Source organism: Choloepus didactylus, chromosome 13 (assembly GCF_015220235.1).
Source record: "Choloepus didactylus isolate mChoDid1 chromosome 13, mChoDid1.pri, whole genome shotgun sequence".
In the NCBI taxonomy this organism is placed as follows: Eukaryota; Metazoa; Chordata; class Mammalia; order Pilosa; family Megalonychidae; genus Choloepus; species Choloepus didactylus.
The window spans coordinates 28,842,961-28,860,476 of NC_051319.1; positions in this window are offsets into that span (position 1 = coordinate 28,842,961).

A 17,516-nucleotide genomic window follows, 5' to 3' on the forward strand; every position below is an offset into this window, starting at 1 on the left:
TATAATCAGAGCTTTAAATGTAATTTCTAAGGGCTTTAGATTATAGGAAATAAAGGGATGGGAAGAACCTCAGAGAGTGAACCCAGACATTTGCATTTTAAGCACATTTCCCAGGTGGTTCTAGAATCTGTCCAGATGCTAATGTTATGAATACAAATCACTTACCCAAGAGAACGCCAACCTACCACCCCAAATTAGATGATAGTGCTGGGGTGGAAAATGACATACATCATTTTGTGATAGCAACCATAATCACCCAAGGATGGCTCTCACTCATTCAACTGGCCATTTAGACCTTCCAAACTGTATCTAAGTGGTGTAAGGCACCTTATTTCTTCAAGTATTGCTATAAGTGAACCAGGTAGAAGACTGCAATGCACCTAGAAGATGTTAATTCCTGAAACTATAAAATTTATTATGTATTGATGATTATGCACCACAGTGTTGATGGGGGTACTGCAGTTAGCACAATCTTTCATTGAAATATATTTCTGTTCATTATAAAATTAGGGATCAGAACATTTTCCAGAATGAGTGTTCTGTCCTCAGTTAAAAATAACTCCATCAAGCATTTTAGCACAACTAATAAGAGTATCATCCTGAACAGTACATAATTTGTTTTGGAGAAATATTTCTTGGTTTGGATTTTTCAGTCTTTCTTTGCCTTGGAATGAGAAATCAGAAAGTCTATCAGAACAAACGCTGTTATGTTCGTGATGATTTCATTGACTATGGTTCCAGAAAAATCATTAGGAACAGAACAGATTTGTCCTGAGGAAGCCTTTTTGTCCTTTTATTTTGGAATTCTTAAATATATTTGAGAAAATCAGTATCATCCCAAGAAAAAATTAAAATTAAAAAAATTATCTGTCCAAAAGGAAATTTTGTTCTGTTAGTAATATCCCTAAGAGCCATAAGTAAAACATTCCAAATGCTCAATCATCACTGCTAAGCACGATTTTACATTTTTACAAAACCTGAGGTGCTGTCATTTATCACAATAAATTATAAAATGTCTCTTTCTCGCCTCCCCTCTTCCTGTGAATCCTCCCCACACCCCATTCCCTCCCACCTATATTGAGTTTTGATTACTAGATTGTCATTGCAGGTAGAATACAAAAGCTGCATGACAAAATCTAAAAGCATAAAAAACACAGGCTGCATCTTTGGTAGAGTTATAATCCTTTCTAGGAACTTTAGAAATGGTGCTAATAAAACTGCATTTACCTGGAGTAACAAATAAGTTAGTTGTCTCAACCTACAGCATTGCACTATGATCTATTCCAAGATTAGATAGACGCAATTGATGAAAAATTTGAAGATGAAAATTTTGAAATTGATATGCATTCTAAAGTTGTTAATGGGTTTAGGTAACAAATTTGGGCTTAGGTAATGATTACAGAAATAAGAGATTTTTAGCCCCGAGACCAAAGAACATGCCTGGCACAGAGTTACCCATGAGTTTAATTAGGGGCTTGAAAAACAGGAGACAGTTCTTCCCGGTGGTGGCAGGTAGAGACAATGAAGTCAGCGTTTTCTGCAGAGAAAGAGAGAGGAGTGCCAAGGTGGAGTGAGGGCGCTTATAAAGGTTTGGAACAATGGAGTTTCAGCTGGATCTCGAGAGATTTGGCTACAACAGGGTCTCTCCAGATTTGGTTACAATGAGGTCTCCCAAGATTCGGTTATTAACAGTGATTAGGGGAGTTAATGTCTTTCCTGGTCATGTAGGCGGCTGTGTGCAGCTCATAATGGAGGAGGGGGCGGTCCCGGGCCCTGGATCCTCACAAGAAGTAATTACAAAGGTAATTGCCAATAGCTGTTTTAATCTCTACGTGTTGCCAGAATTTGGGAAAAACCTGGCAAAAAACATGACCAGTAATGGGCACCTTTATCCCTTCAGTTATTGGATTTCCATTGCTATCCTAAATGCTGTCTTGATAACACAAAGGATCAAAAGGACCCCCTGCCACCATTCAGGATGACTCTTTTAAATACTGGAAGCAAAAGCCAAGGTTTCCATAAGCCACCGTGCTAAAACAAATAAGCTTCATATTCTATTAGCAGCAATATTTTGCCCACCTGTTTCCTCCCAGTGTAGATTAAAATGGTACATCTGCCAATGAAATACAGTATTATATGGGAAGAAACAAATCAAGTCAAATCAGATCTCCAAAATAAAAACTGAAAGGCTGGGACTATAACACATCACCTGTGGATTTGTCTTTCAGTGAGTTTAGTCTCTTTTCCTTCATTTTCTTTCCTCTGTCAATGGGCACCTACCATTTCTCTCAGCAATGTCTCTGCTTCTGGGTTTGTTTGGGTTTTTTTTTTTTTCCTTCTGTTTTTGATTCTTTAAAATTTTTGTTTTTCTGGAGTGTTAAAGAAAGGATTTTTCCTAATTTGAGTGCAAGTGCAGAGAGATTCGCAATTAGGTGAAGGTATGGCTGTGGGGCTTGTGGCGTTCCTAACAAGATTCAAGGTGCCATGCAAATGAAAACGTTAATAAGCAAAACACAGAAAGAATTTCACTCTGGAACTTCAGCTTTGAGTTGGTTTTCAGTCTCTTGGGGTGTTTTATGGTTTAGTCAATCATATCCATGCCAACAAATCTGACCAAACAAGGAAGTTTAGACACATAATGGGGGTATGACGGGAAAAAAGTAGAAAATTACATTCAGGAATGGAGCTCCCAGACAATTTCACCATACTTAAGATCCTTACTAGTACTTAAGATCCTTCCTGAATTTAGCCTTTCTGCCTCTGGGTAGATCTATTTGGAAGTAGGTCTCAATCAGATAAGTAAGTAGGACTAATCTTCTCAAAGGTGCCAGAGTCCAGAGTGGCTTTCCCACATACAGGCTAACATTGGCTTAAACACTTCAGAAAAAGCACCAAGAGCTTTCCTCTGTTCAGTGTGAGCTTATTGCTACTGGTATGGACCCAGTCTTCCCAGTGCCTGTCTAGCAGGATATAAGTCACAGGTCCATGAGTAGTAGTTAAAGATTGGAGCAAGTGACTGATGCTAGGAAACTCATCCATTATCTTGAATATCTTCTAGGCTCTTGACTGACTGGTTATAAAGTACAACTCAGATCAGTGATATTCTTGTCGATTTAATCAGTTTATTTTATTCTTATTCAATTCATCTCACTTACTCTAATTTTTACCCATAAAAACAGTTTCAACACTATAGTGGAGAACCAACCTATACCGAATGTACTGGTTTGTATATATTATGTCCCCCCAAAAAAGCCATGTTCTTTGATGCAATCTTGTGGGGGCAGACGTATTAGTGGGGATTAAGTTGGAACGTTTGGATTAGGCTGTTTCCATGGAAATGTGCACCACCCAATGTGGGTGATGACTCTGGATCGTTTCCGTGGAGGTGTGGCCCCACCCATTCAGTGTGGGCCTTGGTTAGTTTACTAGAGCACTATATAAGCTCAGGCAGAAGGAGCAAGCTTGCTACAGCCAAGAGGGACATTTTGAAGAATGCTCAGAAGCTAAGAGAGGGCAAACACCCCAAGAGCAACTAAGAGTGACATTTTTGAGGTACTGAAGCCTAGAGAGGAACATCCTAGGAAAAAGCCATTTTGGAACCAGAATTTGGAACCGATGCCAGCCACATCCTTCCCAGCTAACAGAGGTTTTCTGGACACCATTGGCCATCCTCCAGTGAAGGTACCTGATTGTTGATGTGTTACCTTGGACACTTAAGGTCTTAAGACTGTAACTGTGTAACCAAATAAACCCTCTTTATAAAAGCCAGTCCATTTCTGGTGTTTTGCATTCTGGCAGCATTAGTAAACTAGAACGCAGAAATTTAGAAAACCCCAGATACTTTTTATCAAACTGTAACACCTGCTGTTTAGCACATACAATGAATATATACACAATATCCCTAAGGAAATATTCCTAAAGAAAAAAAAAATATTTTTATTATAGTCTGTAACTATTCAAGTCACCTTGACAAGTTCTGTGACCACCTTAATTGGGAGTTTATTAAACTGGAGAAAAAAAGGGTTTAACAAAGAAAATAATTTTTTAAACATATATTTCAAATAGTAATGCTTCAGTACCATTGATTTACGGTTAGCAAACATTTTAGAGTAGATTATAAAATTTCTGGATTAAAAGTAAACAGAGAGGAGATTTCTGGGAAGATGGCAGCATAGAAAGAAGTGGAAGACTTAGCCTCCCCCAGAACAATTCATAAATGAACAAAAAACCAGTAAATAACCTGGAATAACAGCGGGGAGACAAACGTGACTGTACACTCAACACCCACCGACATGAATTGGGAGGAATGTCCGAGATCACAGCATAAAATCTGTAAGTAAAACTGCGGACCCGCGCTGAGAGCTGAGAACCTAGAGCCGAGAGCCCCTCCCTCATGGAAGCCGCGCCGTGCACTTTCTCAGCCCAGCCCCAAGTGAGATTTTAATATTAACTGCTCAATACAGACAGCGAATCCTCAACAAGCAGACAGAGGCTTTTGGTGACAACTGACCTTGGGAGAATCGGGGGACATATCTGTCTCAGGATAGGGAGCTCAGAGGATCGGGTGCTATATCTGGCTGACGGGTGAACCTGAGAGTTTTTCTGTCCCTCGCTCTCTCTCTATGGAGAAAACCTCAGCTGTTCTCAGCCCACAAGGTGTTGCACTAAAGACGGCCTCAGACATTCTGCATTCTGAAACGAGCTGAGAGCCCCGTGGCACAGCCCAGTGGCCCAGGGCTTCCCTTGAGGGACAGCACACACTGATGACGTAGCATGGCATTCCCTCGGCTGAGGGAAGATCGTGGCTGGGAAGGGGGATCTGCTCGGAGAACCCAGGGGCGCTACATCAAGTCTGGTGGTTTGTGGGACAGCAAGAGAGAAGGTCTGGGGCTGAACTGAAATGAAGGCTTAGACTCTTGCGGTGGCCTTGAATCTCCTGGAACCTGGGCAATTTGAAGAGTAGAACTGCCCTTCCTCCCTGGCCACCCGTACACACACCCCACATTCAGGGTGGACAGCTCCAGCAACACACCCAAACTGAGTTCTCCAACTGAACACACAAGAATCATTTCCCCACACACCATGAAAAAAAGGTTGAGAACTGACTTTGAGGGATATAGGTGACTCACAGACGCCATCTGCTGGTTAGTTAGAGAACGTGTACATCACCAAACTGTTTCTCTGAAAAATTAGATCGATATCCTTTTTTTGATACAACTTGACAGAACCCTATCGAGCAAAACAAATGCCAAGAGGCCAAAAACAACAGAAAATCTTAATGCATATGATAAAACCAGACAGTATGGAGAATCCAGCTCCAAACACACAAATCAAGATTTCGGAAGAAACATTATACCTCGCACAATTAATCAAAGAACTACCATCAAAGAATGAAAACATGGCAAAGGATTTAAAGGACATCAAGAGGACCATGGCCCAGGATATAAGTGACATAAAGAAGACCCTAGAAGAGCATAAAGAAGACATTGCAAGAGTAAATAAAAAAATAGAAGATCTTATGGAAATAAAAGAAAGTGTTGGCCAAATTAAAAAGACTCTGGATATTCACAATACAAGACTAGAGGAAGCTGAACAACATCTCCGTGTCCTAGAAATCCACAGAACAGAAAATGAAAGAACAAAAGAAAGAATGGGGAAAAAAATCAAAAAAATTGCAATGGATCTCAGGGATACAATAGATAAAATAAAACGTCCAAACTTAAGACTCATTGGTGTCCCAGAAGGGGAAGAGAAGGGTAAAGGTCTAGAAAGAGTATTCAAAGAAATTGTTGGGGAAAACTTCCCAAACCTTCTACACAATATAAACACACAAAGCATAAATGCCCAGCGAACTCCAAATAGAATAAATCCAAATAAACCCACCCCAAGACATATTCTGATCAGACTGTCAAATACTAAAGAGAAGGAGCAAGTTCTGAAAGCAGCAAGAGAAAAGGAATTCACCACATACAAAGGAAACAACATAAGACTAAGTAGTGACTACTCAGTGGCCACTATGGAGGCGAGAATGCAGTGGCATGACATATTTAACGTTCTGAGAGAGAAAAATTTCCAGCCAAGAATACTTTATCCAGTAAAACTCTCCTTCAAATTTGAGGGAGAGCTTAAATTTTTCACAAACAAATGCTGAGAGACTTTGCCAATAAAAGGCCTGCCCTACTTCAGATTCTAAAGGAAGCCCTACCAACAGAGAGACAAAGAAAGGAGAAAGAGATATAGAGAATTTTAACAGACATATATAGTGCCTTACATCCCAGATCACCAGGACACTCATTTTTCTCTAGTGATCACAGATCTTTCTCCAGAAGGGACCATAAGCTGGGACATAAAACAAGCCTCAAGAAATTAAAAAAAAAAAAAAAAACAACAAAAACTGAATATACTCGAAGAACATTCTCCAAACACAATGGAATACAAATAAAAGTCAATAATTTTTTAACTATAACTCCACTATTTACTTCCTACATGATAAAAAATGCATAAACTCTAAGGACAAATCAGTAGTTTTGAACTCAATGTAAAATACGTAATTTTAGACAACTATATAAAGGTGGGGGAATGAAGGAGTATAGGTACATAGTTTATGTGCCCTACTGAAGTGAAGGTGGTATCAAAGAAAAACAAGATTGATAGGGATTTAAGAGGTTAATTTTAAGCCCCACAGTAAACACAAAGAAATTATCAGAGAATATAACCATAGAGATGAAAAGTAGAGTTTGGGTTAAGAGAAATGGGGGAAGGGGCAATGGGGAGTTAAGAAAAGAGTGTAGAGTTGCTGTTTGAGGTGAAGGGAAATTTCTAGTAACGGATGATGGGGAAGAGCATAACATCATTCTAAATGTGATTAATCCCACTAATGGAAGGCTAGGGAGGGGGTGGAATGGGAAGATTTAGGCTGTATATATGTTTCCTCAATTGAAAAAAGAAAAAGAAAAGAGAGCCTAGCTAGATGACAATTGAATGCTAAGGATGAACTTTGATGGGATTGGAGGGTGGAGGACAGGTGGCTCGAAGGGACATAGTTGAGACATAAGGAAGAGGAAATATAGAATGTAAGCATTGTATCATTGTTGAATCTCTTATACTTCTTAGCTGCGCATAATGGAATTACATAAAAGAATGTTCTTGTTCATGGGAAGTACATATGTGAATTATAGTGTATGTTCAAGGATGTGTGCAGCTAACTTTCATATATTCAGAAGACAGAGCAATAGATGATGGATGATAGATAGGGAGGGAGGGAAAGAAATAGCGATGTGACAGCATGTTAAAGTTGGTGGATTGAGCTATCGGGGGAGGGGGGTCAGGGTATGATGGAATTCTGTGTATGGGGCTAGTGTTGTTTTTGCAACTATTAATGTAACTCTGAATTTATTTCAAAATAATAAAAAAAAAGTAAACAGAGAATAACCCTGCTTCCTATCATCTACGGCACTGCGATGCGGTTATCAAATACTGTTGCCATAGATTGCCCTTGAGAATTAGTTCTACAGGAGGCTTCAGTTCAGCTCCCAGTCTAGCCCCTGCAGAGGACCCAGCAGCTGGGTCTAGCAGCTTTCCCTGTGCAATGAGCACTAGCATTAAAGCCGAAGTCTCTAAAAATGGCACACATCAAGGCAATTCTTAGCACTTTTCATTACATGAATAATATGTCAGTCCTATGGGCAAACTTATGATCCTGTTTCAACTTTAATTCCTTTATCTGTGAGAAAGCACGATCAAACTATACTCTTTGTCTGCGATAAGCCTTTAGGAATTTATAATCAAAATCACAAATTCAATCTTTTTTAAATTAAGGAATGTATTGGTAGCATTTTTTTCATAACACTAACAAAGGAAAGAGGCAAATACAAATCATTCCAATGTCATGTTTTTTTACATACTGTGGAAAATGATTTAATATTTATTTTAATGTGTGTGTATGAAGACAGACAGACCAAGATTAGTTCTGAAAATTCAGAGCAAGAAAATCATGATAATGATAACACTTCCCAATTACAGTTTACAATACATGATTAAAAGATAAATCAAAATCACGATTCATGAAGTTTATGAAACTTTCCCTCATCCTGCCCATGGTTGATATCCTTCCAACACCCATCAAAATAATTTTGAAGACTTTTGTCACATTATAGGAGGGAAGCATCAATCATTTAATGAAAAACTTGAAAGAGTGGGTAAGAACACTTAACACAAACTAGGAAGGGCGCAATCTTGATCCAAAGTGCTTAAGAATTATCAGTGGCATCATGATTCTTTCGTTGAATGTTGTACACTATCAAATAATTTACAAGTATTATATAGTAAATGGACAGTTTCCCCTTCAAAAGATCATCTTTGTCCTAATACATTATTTAGAGTACCATTTTTTCTTAATCTTTTGTAGATTTAATTACAGATGTTTTGCTTTGAAAAATCTGAATTTCGTTAAAACGTGTAACAATTACTGAACAAATCAGATGCCATACCATCCTCATGTTATTACACAGCTTTCATTTTAACATTATAATTTGTTGGGTTATATCTGTAATTCAGTCTGCTTCCTAGTTATCCAAGGAGTCTTGAAAGCCACTGAAAACCTATGAAAACCTTGTTAATTTCATTTCAACAGTAGTCTCTATGTCACATTTCAAACTAGATTGTTTTTTAACGATGGCTGTGTATACGTGTGGTGGTGGTGGTGGTGGTAGGCATGTGTGTGTGTGTGTGTGTGTGTGTAGGGGTGAGAGTGATGCCAAACCAAGAGGAAATAGACAACAAGAGAAGATATTTATCCTTCATATCTCATTACTATTCCAAACCTGTTAGTCATAAAGGCTTTGGGTGAAAAATTACATATGCATGAATATTTTGTAACCAAAGAGTTATAATCTACAAATCTCCCTCCCCTACTTATTTGGTCCCACAGTAGGAACCCAAAGAAGTGTGTATTTGCCATTTCATGGTTGATTCATTATGACTGTGATAAAGACATTTGAAATAACAGTCTGCATTATATCACTCAAATCTAGAGAACATGTAATTTCTGATGTTAGTGAACCAAGTGAATAAGCCTAATTTTCCTCTGCAGGTAAGAAAGCAAAGAATGTCAGATTAATTGTTAGTGCCCATGGTTCGGAAGAACACACTCTCATCTTCATAACTGGGCAACGCCTCTATTCCATGCTGTTAGGAACTAATTATTGATAACAGTCAAGACCATCCTATATCCTACCACATTGTGATTTCTTAAAATAATCCAAAGGTCATTGCTTCTTGCCTGTCACCAGGATGAAGACTGAACTGCAGAGAAGTAGACCTTCTCTCTGAAAAGGACAAACAATATGTTGGATAAAATGCTCACATTCACAATTTGTCAGTGCGGATTTAAGAGCTCATGCAGAATTGTCAGATTCGAAGGATGAACAAAAAAGATGAACAGATTTTATTTTATTGTATCTTTGGTCCTGGTATGTAAAAGCTGTAATGACTAGAACAGTATACACTATTTTAAAAGAGTAAAACAACCTTTTTTTTTTTTTTATTCTTTCAAAATCTCCCTTGAAAGACTGCTCACATAGCAAAAAAAAAAAAAAAAAAAAGGATCTTCACCTTTTGTCTTCTTATTGATCCTTTCCCTTTTCTCCTCAAGCAGGAACATTAATTTTGTAAAAGAAATAATTTCTGAAGAATTATATTAAAATCATATTTCTAAATAAAGTATATCATAGTTTCCACTCTACTTTGGGGAAGTCTGATAATAAAAAAGGATTTCGATAAAAGATTATATTAAAATGAAGTGCATCTGTCTGATCAACAGAGGGATGAAAGAGATATCAAAAAAATTAAGATAGGAGATGCTTAGCCAGGGCCCAAGTCACCACATGATAACGATTTAGTCGCTGCATGTGACATGTAAACTCAGGCAGAGCCAAAGAGGACACATGAAATAACGAAGAAAATGCTCCTCCTCCAGTTTTTATCTTTTATTCAGGGTTTGGTTAGGACTGAAACCAGTTCTAAAAAGTTTGTTACTTTTTAACCCAGAGATGCTGACCCTGAGATTGAAATAGCTTCGGGAGCAGAAGCACTGTTCGAGAATTCAGTCACGCTAAAATACGACTGCTGAGAGTGTGGTCCTCTGCCCTCAGAGAACATGTGCTTGGAAATCCACAGCACAGAATGAGTTTTCTCCTTCCTTCTTCAGCACATCCCCATGCCCACCCCTGCAGATATGCATCAGGTGCTTGGAGATATTAGAACATGGTGGGGAGTCTCATTTCCGAGGGACAACCCTAGTCAGAGCATTAGCAAAGAACCAAAATTACCAGCATATTCTTCTCACCTCACAGCGGTATTTCCTATGCACATTCCTTCCAATTTGAGCTGGAAATATCAGATTATTTTTGTTTAACACAATTCCCTCCTGTCTTCTGCCCATCAAGTGTTGAAATACGGGTTATACAATCAATGTATTTAGAAAATAGTTTAATAAATATCATCTCTGTTTCCTACCTTAAGAGAAGTGTAGAGCAGTTTGTATGGCCTGCCTTCTAGGATTTTCACGAACAAAGCAAATACATTTTCATCATAGATGAAGCAGAGAGACACACTCAATGGTAAGTGTTCTCAATGAAGTTTGTATTTGTGCCAAAGGCAGAAGAAAGGTGTTTTGTTTTGGTTTTTTTTTTTTTTTTTTTTTTTTTTGCATGTGGCTGAATTATTTTGATATAAGACGGAGACAACGAGCAGAAAGGGATGAACCATTTTTTCTTTCCATAACCAAAGCTCAGGGGGATTTTGTCACCTCTCCCTCTCTGCTTACCCTCCACCCATCACACGCACCCCAATCTCTCTCCCTGTCTCTAGTGGAAACAAAACAAAATCTAAAAATTATAAGTAGTCTGAAGAAGTTTTTAGGGGTTAAGTCCAAACAATTGACTTACAGTGGGCTCAAAACTTAATTTATTTTTATGGTACTCAGTTTTCTTTGAAATTCACACTGGTAGACTATGACTGCTGATAGCTAGGCCCCCCAGTAAAGGAAATTACTTTCCTGGACATGAAACAAAGGAACTTATACAAATAAATATGACCAATTCTGGACTCAAGAAAAAATGTGTGGAACACATAATGGATTTTCATAATGGTTTTAATATTAAGAACTAATAATAAAAGAAATGGATCCTACCCAAGTTGAGAAACTATATTTTGAAGGATCAAAAATGGATGTGGTTATTAGAAATAAAGTAGGAATTGAACAATCCTTAAAGACAAAAAAAGAAATGGTTTTGTGGTTGTTGTTTTGCAGTTCAAATATTTGTCTGGGCATCAAGTATATAAGCTGTAAAATATTTGACAAACCTCAAACACAAAAAAGTTTTTACAAGATTGGAAAATTGTACTACAAACATAGATTAACGTCTGCTAGTTTACTTAAATGAATACTCTGGGAATCTTCCTTTGCAAACACTAAACATTTTCTAAAATTCCATTAAATTTAGCATGCCATGATTCCATGGAAGCAAACTCAAATAAGTACTGCTTCATTGGTTCAAAGAGAGTAGTTTATATTTTCTATCAACAAAACACATACTGCTACATAACTTTCCTGGATTCTGGCTACTTTACTTGACATTATATACTCCTATCTCATCCAACCTATAGCTGTCTATAGGCAGAGTTCAGTGGATTTTTTCATTTTGTTCAAATACCATTTCTGGAATATAAGGTTGTGCATCTAGAGAACTATCAGTTTCCTTCATTTTCCAGCATTTAAATTATTTGACCAGTTTTCTTCTCCCTAGAGAATAGCCATTCTTCACAGGATTTAGATAGCAATAAATAAAACTGTGACAATTTAGAAACTCTCTAAAGATGACAAGCCTTTTAACTTCAGTGATTTGTACTTCTCTTAGAATCCACACCTTCTCCTAAGCATGGTTGCTGAATACTTAGACCTTCGGAGTAGACAAATGCCAACTGGAAATACAATAAATTCCATGCATTTCATCAACTTTGTTCTGGGTGTCATGGTGTATAGTCTGTACAACCCAAGGCCCTGCATGGCCTTTGAAATAAACAATGGTTGCTTTTTGCTTTACGACTAAACTTTGTAACTAGAAGCAGGAAAAGGAATTGCTCACACTCTGCCTGCTTCAAGACAAAGTAAAAATTAAGCCCAGCATGTCATCACATACTTACAAGTGACTTATGTGCATGTTCTTTATAAATAGATTTTGAAAGTGCCAAGGTTTCCAATGAAATAGGAAACCATAAAAATGGTTTATCATTTATCATTTTCATTATGGGAAAAGCAGGGAGACCACTGATTCACCTCTGGCAATGACTGAACCTTAAAAGACTATAAAAGATTCATAGACAGTGACTCAAACTATTAAGTTCATTGCCAAATCAGGTAGACTTTAAAAAATATAGCTTCCACAAGGACCTGCAATGGCACTACATATGTTCATGGCATGCAAGGAAGTAACACATGATAAAACATTTTAATAAACCTCATTTTGATTATGTTGGTGAGTTTTAGTTCACAGTTTTCCCTAATAACTTTAAAGCTTTATTTCAAAGAAGAGAATATCATTTGTTTTAAGCAAAAATGTAACAGTTGTAAGATTAGAAGATTACACAGTATACATACTCTTCATGGTGCAAGTTTTTTGGAGGGTAAAATAACATAGGAAGAAAATTCTTTTGAATTCATTTGAAAGAGAATATTTTTAATGTTTTAGCTTTAATATTAGGGATTAAATGAGATAAATTTTATAATATAATCCAAAGTTTACAGGTAACAAATATATGTATACTAAATTATAAACATATTTATTCATATATGCATATACATAATATAAATATATTATATACCTATGTTTGTATATTATGTATTTATATACCATTTCACATTGTGAAAATATATTCAATAATATATAATTATAGAATATACTACATTATATTTATAAAATAAAAATATATATTCTTACATTTACACATTTACAAAAACACTAATACATACATATATGCTTAAGAGTATAATTACAAAGATTTTCAGTTTCTTCTTTGGCTTGTCCATATTTTTTCAAGTCTACTACAGAGAACATGCTCTACCTTTGAAGTCAGGAGAAAACGTATAGTTTTATTGGAAATGATTTAAGTGCTGAGGTTAGCACAGCTGGTGTTTAACACATTTATTCTTTTTTGCTCAACTGGTCAAAAATTGCACCCGGTGAAATTTGTAGAGTCTGAGGACATAGGACTCCCAGTATCTGCTAGAAAAAACGCACTTGCATAAAATGCTTTACAGATGATCCTAGGTGACCTCAATGATTAGGACACCGTGAGCCTCATGTCCATGGGAGCTGTGGGTGGTAGAGCCTGTTGGGACCACTGCTTATAAACTCTCAGACTCACCTCTTAGCTTAAAGAGGTCTCAGAAAAGAAGGTGGAAGCCCCGAGCCAAAGGAAAGATCTTGCACTGGCAGTTAATAGAAGGAACAAGGAGTGCTTTTATCCCAAACAATGGGTGCCACAACATTAGCATATTTTAAAGATAATGACATATATTTGATGGCCTCGAAGGAATCATTCACAGAAGAGTGATCATTTGGGGTATTATGTCAGACTTTTGGATTTATTCCATGTTTCAGGGAAAAACTACTCTATTTCCAAAGAAATTTTAGCTTTACATTTTTACCCTTCAAATGCTCTGTAATTTCAAACAACTGTTCCAAATCCAATCACTTACTTTTTCTTTTGTTGAACAGAGACTGACTTCTAAGCGACTATATTTAACTAGTAAAAGGCAAAGGGAAAAATCAGTTGTCTCCTCCACTTTCTCTGAGTTCCTTATTTAATTGCATGCAATCCAAACATTCTCCACATACAGTGCCACTCAACACAGCATTCCTCCACTCAGCAAGCTCAGGGCTTTAGGCCTCTCCTATTTCATCCCATGATATTTTGAAATAGGTAACACTTCAGCACTGTTTTTAAATCCTTTTTTTTTATATTTAAGAACTTGATAGTTGATATCTGATTTTTTTCTCTTTTATATTTTCTAACAAACTTAATTGTGCTTCATTTAAAGTTATATACAGTAGAGGCTGGCATGTTCTTCTAATTGTAGTTGTTCAAAAATATGTGGCCACATATTTTATACAAATGGAGGCACATTTAGAGGTGTGTTGCTCAGTTCTAAAATCAAGTTAGTTCACCCACAAAGTGGTTCTTATCTTTTGAAGCCCTCCATACTCAATGCCATCTCTTTTTTCCTGTCCCCACTGAATTTCCTCTTCCTGAGTAATATTTTCCTGTTCTTTATTGCTTTCTTTATTCCCTTTCCTTGATGATGTCAAAAAAAAAAAAAAAAAAAAAAAAAATCAGAACCAGAGATGCCATATATTAGTCAGGATAATTGATACTGTCTACTCTAACAAACAAAACCTGAGTTTCAATGGTTTAATATAAGTTTATTTCTTGCTTACGCCAAGTCCATATACCTCCTGTGCTGGTTTGTATGCATTGTATCCCCCAGAAAAAGCCATGTTCTTTGGTGCAGTCTTGTGGGAGCAGAAGTATTGGTGTTGATTAGTTTGGAATGTTTGGATCAGGCTGTTTCCATGGAGATGTGCCCCACCCAACTGTGGGTGATAACTCTGGTTGGATAATTTCCATGGAGGCATGGCCCTGCTCATTCAGCATGGGCCTTGATCAGTTTTCTAGAGCACTGCATAAGCTCAGACAAAAGGAACAAGCTTGCTACAGCCAAGGGGGGCACTTTGAAGAATGCAGAGGACCTGAGAGAGGAGCTGCAGATGAGAGACAGTTTGAAGATGGCCGTTGAAAGCAGACTCTTGCTCTGGAGAAGCTAAGCGAGGACAAATGGCCCAAGAGCAACTGAGAGTGACATTTTGAAGAGAAGCTGTGGCCTAGAGAGGAATGTCCTGGGAGAAAGTCATTTTGAAACCAGAACTTGGAGCAGATGCCAGCCACATGCCTTCCCAGCTAACAGAGGTTTTCTGGACACCATTGTCCATCCTCCAGTGAAGGTATCTGATTGTCGATGCATTACCTTGGACACTTTATGGCCTTAAGACTGTAACTGTGTAATCAAATAAACCCCCTTTTATAAAAGCCAATCCATCTCTGGTGTTTTGCATCCTGGCAGCATGAGCAAACTGGAACACCTCCCTTGCCCCCATCCCAGTAGTGACTCAGGAATCCCGTCTCCTTCCATCCTGTGGTGGCATCATCTTCTCGGCTCTCGGAATACTTCGCTTCTAGCAGTGTATACTGAGAAAGAGAGGAGTGTGGAAGTTTTCATGGTATATGTTGTGATCAGAACTAGAAGTCCATTGACCAGCGCTGTGCTAGTTTGAATGTATTATGTCCCCCCAAATGCCATTATCTTTGATGCAATCTTGTGTGGGCAGACCTATCAGTGTTAATTAGATTGTAATTCTTTGAGTGTTTCCACTGAGATGTGCCTCACCCAACTGTGGGTGATGACTCTGATTGGATAATTTCCATGGAGGTGTTGGCCTGCCCATTCAGGATGGGTCTGAACTAAATTACCAGAGCACTATATAAGAGCTCAGACAGAAGGAGCAATTTGCTACAGCCAAGAGGGACACTTTGAAGAAAGCACAGGAGCTGCAGATGAGAGACATTTTGAAGACGGCCTTTGAAAGCAGACTCTTGATCCAGAGAAGCTAAGAGAGGACAAATACCCCAAGTGCAACTAAGAGTGACATTTTTGAGGAACTGCAGCCTAGCGAGGAACATCCTGGGAGAAAGCCATTTTGAAACCAGAACTTCGGAGCAGACGCCAGCCACGTACCTTCCCAGCTAACAGAGGTTTTCTGGACACCATTGGCCATCCTCCAGTGAAGGTACCCAATTGTTGATGTGTTACCTTGGACACTTTATGGCCTTAAGACTGTAACTGTGTAACCAAATAAACCCCCTTTTATAAAAGCCAATCCATCTCTGGTGTTTTGCATTCTGGCAGCATTAGCAAACTGGAACAAGCACTCAGTTACAGGACCATACCTAAATGCAAGAGGAGTTAGAAAATGTGTTAAGCTGTGTGCCAGGAAGGAGAGGATATAGGTGAGCACCAACAGTTTCTACCACACAGAGGGACTCCCCCAATTGACAAACTCTTGTCCAGTGCTTGTTTATATGCCCTCATTCCTTTTACAGACCTGCCCACCCTGCCATCTGCCTTGTCTTACCTTACCTGTCTGTCATTATTATTTTGACTCACATAGACCTATTCTTCCCCCCAATCCCAGTATATCCCCCTTGCCAATTCTCATCACTTGACATCAAGTTCCAGGTCAGTATCTAATGCTTCCAAAGCTCATATCCTTGCCTAGAATTGGCTAATCCCTTCTGTCTTTGTAAGGAATAAAAATCAAGGTGGAAATAAGCCACAGAATCATCACCAGTTTTCATAAGAAATCAATAATAATTAATACTAGATGTGAGAAGCACAATAATGAATGGCTACAAGAAAGAAAATTCTGGAAGAGAGAGAAGCTGAAATACAAACTTAGATTTTTCATAAGAAAATCAACACAATTATTTCTGAAAAATCAGTATCTTTGATCTTTTGATACATGCTTAAAATCCTTCAAAATTCCCCGAGATGAAAAGATAAATCATTTGCACCAGGACAGATAGCCTAGAGGTAGACACTAGAGTGTTCAGGGAGAAGAGTGCTCCAAAGAACAAACAGCATGAAGAAATATCTTGCAATTTCCAGATGTGAGGTCAGTGGCTCAAAAGATGAGATAAAATGTTCTGAAAAACAATCTCTACACTAGATGTCATTAAACCAGATATCTTTTTTCCCAGAAACAAAAGGAAAACACCCATGATGAAAACACTTCACATGCTCTTCTGAAATACAAAATCATCCAAATCACTGCTGGAAAAAAATAGAGAGCAGTATCACTGGATTTCTTAATTTTTGCATTAATCCATCTAAGTAACCATATACAGTAAAATAAAATGTTCCCATTGAACTTTATAATAATAGCAATAAAGATACATTATGTTTATAAGACACGTTATAGTTTTTCAAATCTTTTATAGGTACATTATCTTAAAACCTTTATCAATAATTCATCAATGACTTAAGGAAGTCTTTTTGATTTAAATTGCTATTGAAACATTTTTACTCAAAATTATTCTAAAGCTTTACACCAATTCAGATTTTTCTGCTTATAGGGGCAATAATAGGTGTGATAATTTGTGGTGAGGAAACAACTTAGATCAGAATAAACATTTTTTACAGGAAATCATAGATTATTCTTTTCCAAAGGGTAAAAAAAATTCTTGTGTGAGTAATAAGACAAATTTTCACACAATAACCAATAACATGAGACAGATGTTGTTTATTACTTGTGCCATTTCTCTGGAAAGTTGTTCAATTTAGGAAAAAGAAAACCATTACATTGAAAAAGAATAGATGCTTTGCCATTGATATCTTACAT